Below are 8,207 nucleotides of genomic sequence, written 5' to 3' on the forward strand. Positions count from 1 at the left end.
CCGCCCCCGGGGTCTCCGGCCGGCCGCCCCGCCAGCCTCGGGCGCGGTTCCGCCCAGCCAGGGGCGCAGGGCCCGGGCGGCCTCGAGTCCCAGCCCTGCGCCGCGGGGGAGCAGCCGGGGGCGCCGGGGGGCTCCTGGGCCACCCACAGTCCCCGCCCGGCGCCTCCGCCCGCACGTCCGCACGTCTCGGGCTGCAACTTGGGGAAGTTTTTTCCTTTTCCTTTTTTTTTTTTTAAGTTGAGTTTGTTATCACTGCTCGGTGCCACTTGGTGGTGTGCTGGCGGCGTCGCGCTCCCTCCGCGCGCCCCTCGCGCCTCTCCCCTGCCTCCCTCCCTCCCTCCGCCCGCCTCTCCCCTCCCGGCGGCGGGGCAGGAAGGCCCCGGGCGCGCCCCCTGACCACCTACGGGATGACCTCAGAGTGGGGGAATGTGCCCGGCCCGGGGGAAGCGCGCGTTCTCCCCGCTGCAACCAGGCGCACATCTGGAGCCGCGGCTCGGGCCCGGGGCGCGCTGGGTGGTTCCAGCTTTGCAAAGCGGCGAGGAGAGAAGCGGGGGGCGGCCGGGGGTGCGCGAAGCGGCCGCCGGCTGCTTATTGGGGGTGTTCCTCCCGGGGCCTGGCTCTGCCTCGCGGTGCTCCTCGCTGGCCGCTGCGCCCCTGCGCGCCCCTCTCCGGCGCGAGCCTCCCCGCAGGGCGCCCCCCGCCCCCCAGCCTTCACACCCCTGCTGCGCGAGGCGGGCGGCCGCCGCGGGCCCGCCCCGGACCCCGACGGCGGCCGCGGGGCAGCCCCAGGGCCGCTGGCCGCCGGGCCCGGGGTCGCGCGTGGCGAAGTTCGCGGGGACACTCCGAGCGCGGGGCGCCGCGAAGGTCCGCGATGGGGGCGGGGCACGTCGGAGTCGGGGGGCGCGTGAGTTGGGGGGTGGCGGGAGGAAAGGCACCTTCACCTCCCGGGGCTATTTTCTCGGCCTCCCGCGGGAAGAACCTGGAGCTGCTGGGGGGGGCGGCGTGGCTCCCCCTCCCCGTCCCCGCCCCCCGCGAGCCCCGGAATCGCTGCTGGCTGCGCGGCTTTGGCTCCATCCGCCAAGCAGTTGCCGGAGCGCCCCCTAGCGCCGCCTCGCGGGGCTGCAGCGGCGGCGGCCGGGAGTGGGCGAGGCGCCGCGGGGGCCGCGGGGCCGGGGCGGGGGCCGCGCGGCTCCCACCTGGGGCGCAGCGCCGCGGCGGGATCCCGCCCGGGCTGGAGAGGGGGCCCGGGGCCGGCGCGTCCCCCCGAGCCCGCGTCGAGGAGGGCACGTGGCCGACCGCCTTTGTTGGGCGCGCGGACCGCGCTCTGGGAGAGACCAGCCAAGGGACGTGGGGGCGCCCCGCCCGCCCCCGAGCCCCACGGCGCAGGAGTGTGGGTGTTGGGCTGCGACACCGGGGCTCTGAGCTCATCAGGACCCCTGGCCGAGGGCTCCTCCCTTCAGCCAGGTTTTCTAAGCTTCAGGTGCGCGCACACCCTGGGGCACTTTGCCACCTGGTGAAACCCGGGACTGGGGCGGAGGGCTCGGGGAGCGCACAGAGGAGAGAGGCCCCTGCCCCGCCCCCCATCTTCTCGGGGCCGGGGACCCTGAGCAGCCCCGCAAGGGGTTAATGCCCGGAGCATAATACTACCCCGTGACCCAACACAGCCCACCGGCACCCGCTGCGCCCACTAAGACCAGCCTCGCGAAGCAGTTAAGGGGCGCGCAGCGTGAGAGGGCGCTGCGCCCCCACGGAGGACACGCCCAGCCAGATGCGCTGTCCGCACACAGGGCGCTCGCAGCAGCATCCTCCCCCAGCTCACCCCAGGGCTGGTGCCCAGAGCATGGGCCTGAGCAAAGCACAGCTGAAAGTGGGGGTGTCAGGGAGGTGGAGTCATGGCGGTTCTGGGAGTGGGGGAAGCAGGCAGGCACGCCAGGAGCCACAGACAAGCTCCTCTCTCTCCAGTAAAACACCAAACTGGACCCCTAGAAGAGCCCCCAGGCAGGACTTGGGGTGCTGCTTGGGGAGTTAGGGAGATCAGAAGATACAACTGAGGTACCCAGGAATTGAAGAGGGAGAAGCTTCCAGAGAATAGCAGGTCTGGAAGGGAAAGCTCCAGAAGTCCAGGTTCCCCCCAGGTTATCCAACACTCTCCCAAACACACAAACACACACACACACACTCCCCTACCCCACCCCCATCCTAGACCACTGCAGCTCCTGTTGCCCTTGATATGTGGTGTAGGGCTGAGCCAGCCTCCAAGCTGCAGCCCCAGCCCCAGCCCCACACCGAGTGCAGGCTGCCCTCCAGAGAAGCCAGGGGCTAGGGCTGCCCTGAGTTCCCAGGAGGGCCGCTGTGCAGGGTGCTGAGATCGGGGGCACCTGTGACGTGTGTGTGTCCTCTGCTGCAGGATGTCCACACCAGGACCCATGTCTCTCTGTGTCTTCCTTCGCTGGTCATGTTTCCAGAGAACACACTTGCACAGAGCTGGCCAAGCCCAAGCCCACCACTGCAGAGAAACAGCAGCAGATAGAACAGGCACAAATGCCTCTGTGTGGATTCACTCATTTACTCTTCTCAGCTGCTCTCCGAGGTAGATGCTATTAGGATCTGCATTTGAGAAATGAGAAAACTTGCCCCCAGTCACATGACTAAGAAGTGGCCAGCCTTCCTGCTGGAGTATGTAGTGTGGTAGGGAAGAATTTCTAGCACAGGACAGGGGGAGCTGGCCAATGCCCTTGATGTTGTCTAAAAAGAAATACTGGTAAATTCTAGCTGAGCCTAAGCTGGGCTCTGGGATCTGGTCATACGTGAGCTAGCAGGCTGGGAGTACACCGTCCCCAGTTTTCATGCTTTGGGTCCCAGGGGCAAGGGATGGTGTCTGTGTCCCATCCCACCCAAGCCAGGGACTGACCCAGCCCTGGCATATGCCAGAGCTCTGGCTGCAAGGATTGGGACTAGACTGGCCAAAGGGTGGGCTTTCTCGGCTCATGGCATTAAAGTGTGCAGTGGACAAGGGTAGCTGGCTTCAGGTACAGCTAGATCCAGGGACAGTCCTCCACGATGATGGCTCTCTATCTCCCATGACTTTTTCCTCTGCCCTTGACCTTCCACTCCTCTGCTGCAGACCTGCTTCTCACTCTAGCTGTAGAGAGCAGCTCCTGGATCCCCTTCTCAGTTTTGCCACCCAAGAGGAACTGTCCTCTTATTTTCAACTCAGAAAATCTCAGGGAAGGACTCATATGTGCCCAGGGTCAGAGGGTGGTTGGTGGCCCCCCCTGGGGAGATGTGTCAGAAAGGCAGGTACAGGGTGACTGACCAAAGACGTCCTCCACAGAGAGAGGTTGCGAGCCAAGCTAACAGGCACTTCACGTGGGTCTCAGGAGACTCGGCCCAGGCAGGACTGCTCCAGGATCTGGGCAATATGCAGGCAGCGCAGCCCGAGGGAAGGGAGGCTCTGCTTACTCCCACCCAGGTAATGAGGCTCCAGGGTCATCTAGTGCCCCTCTTCCCCACACCCACACCTCACCCCCAGTTTGCCACTCAGGGATCACTAGGGTAGGGCAGGCCGCAGCTCTCAGGACAGTGACAAGGGCCACCCTCAGGACTTAGGGCAGTGGACATCCACAAGTGGGCCGCGTGGGAGAGCGTGAATGGAGCTCAGGGAGGCTGAAGTGCTGACCAGCAGGACAGAAAGGAAGGGGCCAGTCGGGGAACAAGGAACATCCCCTATTCATACTTAAGGATAAAAAAGGCTAGAGAGATACTCAAAATGTCGCAATGGCTGTTACGGGGGGAGGGGGGGTTACAGAGGACCTTTTCTGATCATTCATGCATTTCCATATTTTCCAAAGTTTTTACAATGAGCATGTATCACCTTTATATTTAGAAAATCAACACTTCATTTTTCTCAGAGAAAAATGTGACATGACAGGTGCTATCATCGATGTACAGCATGGCGGGGCGGGGCGGGGGGGCGGGGCAGGCCGAGCGAGGACAGCTCTATTCAACCTGTCTGGGGTAGACTCCACCCTTGAGAAGCAGAACACACAACCTAAAAACCGTGATTCACCGGAATCCACCCTCCAGCACTTGGTCATTGTTAAGAAAAACTCATCTGGAGCATTTGGAGGGAATTCTCTGGAAGGAGCCTCGTAGGTTCTCATCTCTGACCCCTGCTCTCCCTCCTCCCAGTCCTCATGCAATAAATGCACATCTAGGGCCTCCCCGGTGGCGCAGCGGTTGAGCGCTGGGTTGCGAAGCTGCCCGCAGCCTCTGCAGCGCCGGTTCGATCCCCGGCTGCTCCCCGGCCACCGGAGGAGGGTCCCACATGGCGCGCAGACCTCTCCTGCCGCCCGCTGCTCCCCTCAGCAGTGTCCTTCGGTCCTTCTGCCTGCTCTGCTCCCCGCTCTGGCTCTGGTGAATTCTCTCACCCTCCCGCGCTTCTGACTGTACCCAGTGCTTGTACAAACAAACAAATAAATAAATAAATCTTTAAAAAAAAAATGCACATCTACATGCACTCAAGTTTTGGTTGAGCACCTATCCATACGCCAGGCACCTAAGATGCAGCTGTGAATGAAACAGACGAGGGCCCTGCCCTCCCAGCATACGTTCCCGCAGGGGAGACGGACCGTCATCAAGTGAACCGATGCACAATGAGACAGGTGCTGCGGAGAAAGAGAAGCAGGGCTAGAGAGGACGGGTGAGAGGAGAGGACCCCTTGAGATGTGATGATCAGTGAAGCTGATAATCGTGCTGAGACCCTAATGGTCAGCTGTTACCAGTCAGTATAAGACAGGCTCTGCCGCCGTTGGGGATTCAAGAGTTGACTCCCCAACTCTTGAGTTTAACATAAGGATTCATTTCTTGACCATGCAAAGTCTTGCTAGACTGGACAACTCTCCCAGGTGGCTGTCCTCCGTGTGGGGACTCAGAGACTCAGGAACCAGAGCAGGGATTTTCTCCCTCACAGTCTATCGGCCAGAATTATTCCCACGACTCCCACCCCTGACTACAAAGGAGCAGCGAAGAGATGGGTGAGCCCGAGGAATCCCGACCGCACCAGCTGGACGAGAGAGAGTGGAGGTGTGTTTCAGGCAGGAGAACAGCATGAGCAAAGACCAAATGCAGGAATTCAGCGAGTCCAAGGCGCTGGAAGAAGGCTCGCGTGGCTGAGGCAGAGGGCACGGGGGAGAGTGGCAGGGGAGGAGGCCGGAAAGGAAGCCAGGGACATTCCAGTTGTCCTCATGGGAGGCATTTAGATTATATTCTTGGGTTTTTTTTAAAGATTTATTTATTTATGCATACAAGAGCTGGAGTAGAGGCCAGAGTGCGGGGTGGGGGGCGTGAGAGGATTCACCAAGGACAGAGTGGGGTACAGAACAGGGAGACTGAGGGAAATTCACTGCTGAGGGGAGCAGCGGGCGAGACAGGAGGGCTCTGCTGCGCTGGGTTGCTCCCTGGCTGGCTGGGGATCGAACACCTGCTGCAGAGGCTGCGATTGCGTCATAGCGCTGCGCTGAACCCCTTGCGTCACCAGGGAGGCCCTTTTTAGATTAGATTCCAAGTGAAGTGGTCTTCAGTCTGGAGCAACTAACAGAGCTGGATGCAAATCCCAGCCAACGCTAGGACATTTCTGAGACTAAGTGTCTTGGAAGGACGCAGGAGGGTTGGGTCCCAGCCTATGAAGGGACTCCACACAGTGCCTGGCACGCAACCAGGCTAAGAAATGGTAGTGACTACTGGTGTACGCGAACTTCCTTCTCTCCCCAGGAGAGGATGGAGAAGGGCAGAGGGGGAGAATAAACCAGTAGAACCACAATCTGGGTTAGCTGCCCCAACCAGTTTTCCTGACCTGGCTGAGGGGCTGAGGCTCCAGCCAATCTGGGCTCTGTCCCTCTGTCCAATGGACTGAGCCACATGGACACACCCAAAGGACCCTCTGCAAAGAGCAAGGGTGGGAAGGCCGTCCTGGCCTGGCACCGGCTCCTGGTGCACCAGCTCTCCCTGGAAGCTGTTCATATCAGGTGAGCGAACGAGCTTCCTGCGGCCACCCCCACCCCAGGGCACATTCAAAGCGGAGCTTGTGTCTCCCTGCTCAGCCTCCAGAGCCACACAGACCTGAGAACAAACCAGGCTCTGCCACTTACTAGGTGACAGCGGGCTCCGGTCCCACCCCAGACGCCTACCTCTCGTCGGCACCCTGAGGATGCTGCAGGGCCAGGCCCGCGGTGGGTGCCCAGTAAGCTAGAGCTTGATGGCGTCGCCGGCCAGCGCTGCCCGATGGTCACTTCTCACTAAGCATCCTGTGAAGCGCGGGACAGCCTTCCTGCCGACTCTGCCGGTGAACAGGATAGATGACGGAGAAGCTAAAGACACACCTGTTTCCAGAGAGACCCAATCAAGACCGGCCCCCTCCAGGTCTGGGGCGGAGCAGACGAAGCACCCTATAGGTGGGTGGATAGTTGGGTCCCAGGGGCAAGGGATGGGATAGTTGGTCTTCTCATTAATTAGCACTGGTTTATTCAAAGAGATCACTCTCCAGGGAGGTGGGTGGGGACCTTCAGGGTCTGGCTATGCCGGACAGTCAACACGTCCCAGTGTGAGGGGAACAACTTCGTTTTCACACACGGTTGGCGGCTGGATGACTGAATGGCGGATGGATGAGCGCAGGGACTATGCACCCCTTCCAGGAAGTGGTTTAAAGGAGAAACAGTTGAGGGGGATTGCTCCACCTTCTCCCCCGAGTCAGGCCCGTCCCCAGCCCTCCCCCAGGTCTCTGATGCCCGGCTCCCCTCCAGTGCCCTAGCCCAGTCTGATACTTCGTGGATATTCACATGCACCTTTCCACCCTCATCCCCAGCTCCCACACCCTCTGGGCCATCTCTCTCTCTCCCCCTCTCCCTCTCTCTCTCTCTCTCTCTCTCTCTCTCACACACACACACACACACACATCTCACACCGTGAGAGCCTCTTGACCCCCGCATCAGCCAGCCAGGCAACCCTAGGAAGGCCGAGGGGTAAAGCTTCCCTTTGTTTGTAGAAAGAACTGGAGGCCTAAGACAGCTGAAGCTGCTGGCTGGAAACAGGACGGGTCCATGCGGGGAGGGGACAGTCGGGTCTCTCGGTGACCTGCAGACATTCTGTTTGGATGAACAGTTTCAAAGTTCTTTGAGTCAAGAAGGGAATCCAGGTGTCCAAGGCGCAGGCCTTGATCCTCACCTCTGTGGGCTCCACGTGCTTTAGGCCTCAGAAACTCACCCCAAGCTGGCTTCAGCAAAGCGGATTCACTGGCGCAGGAGCAGAGAGGTCCCGGGCGTCTTAGTGCAGGCACAGCTGGACGCAGCGGTGCACACGATGCCCTCTGGGTCTGCCTGCTGTCTCCTTGACCTCTTCCTGGCTTCCCCTGGGGCGTGAGCAAGATGGACACCCGCCAGGGCCGGCTTCACAGGCACGTGATCAGTGCTCAGCGGACCCCAGGCTGGGGCTTAACGCTCTGTCTTGAAATTGATTATCATTTTGTCTTTGAACATGTGTTTGAGGCGAGACGTCTGTTGGGACAATGCAGCGTGTGTCAAGGGATCGGAGTGTCGACTTGTGTGCCTTCCTAGGTCATGTTCCCAGCCCCCCGCCCCCCTCACCCCCGGCACCCAAGCCATGCCCGGCCTCCCCTCCCTGTGCCCATCGCCTTGGGCACAGGCACCGGGAGGGTTGTCAGGAGTTCGTGCACAGCAGAATCACAGGGCATGGTGACAGCCATCCTCGCCTGGGTGGGCAGCGCCATGTCGAATGGCAGCCAACCAGAGACGGTGTCCAGGCAGGGGCGAGCTTCTTACCCACCCCTTATCTAGGGACAAAGATCCCCGGGGATCACCCCTCTCCTGTGGGAAAGGGGAGTGGCTGGACAACTTCCTCAGGTCCCACCAGGGCTCAGGGCAGCCTCTGGTGGTTGGTGGGCGGGCTAAGTAGCAAGTCAGGCCAAGGGAGCAAGGGCCCACCCATGGGGCACCTGTGGCAGGATGGAGAGCGCCAGCCCCTCTCCTGTAACCTCTCCTCCTCCCGTAACTTCCTGAGTCTTTCTGGCCACCTCAGGGCCAAGCCACAAAACACAAACTTCAGTGACTCTGCACATGAAATAAATGCCCTGATATTTGCATTTTATTTTTTTAAAGATTTATTTATTTATGCATATGAGAGCTGGGGTACAG

This window comes from Talpa occidentalis, unplaced genomic scaffold (assembly GCF_014898055.3).
Source record: "Talpa occidentalis isolate TD23 unplaced genomic scaffold, MPIMG_talOcc4v2.1 talOcc4.7, whole genome shotgun sequence".
Classification (NCBI taxonomy): Eukaryota; Metazoa; Chordata; class Mammalia; order Eulipotyphla; family Talpidae; genus Talpa; species Talpa occidentalis.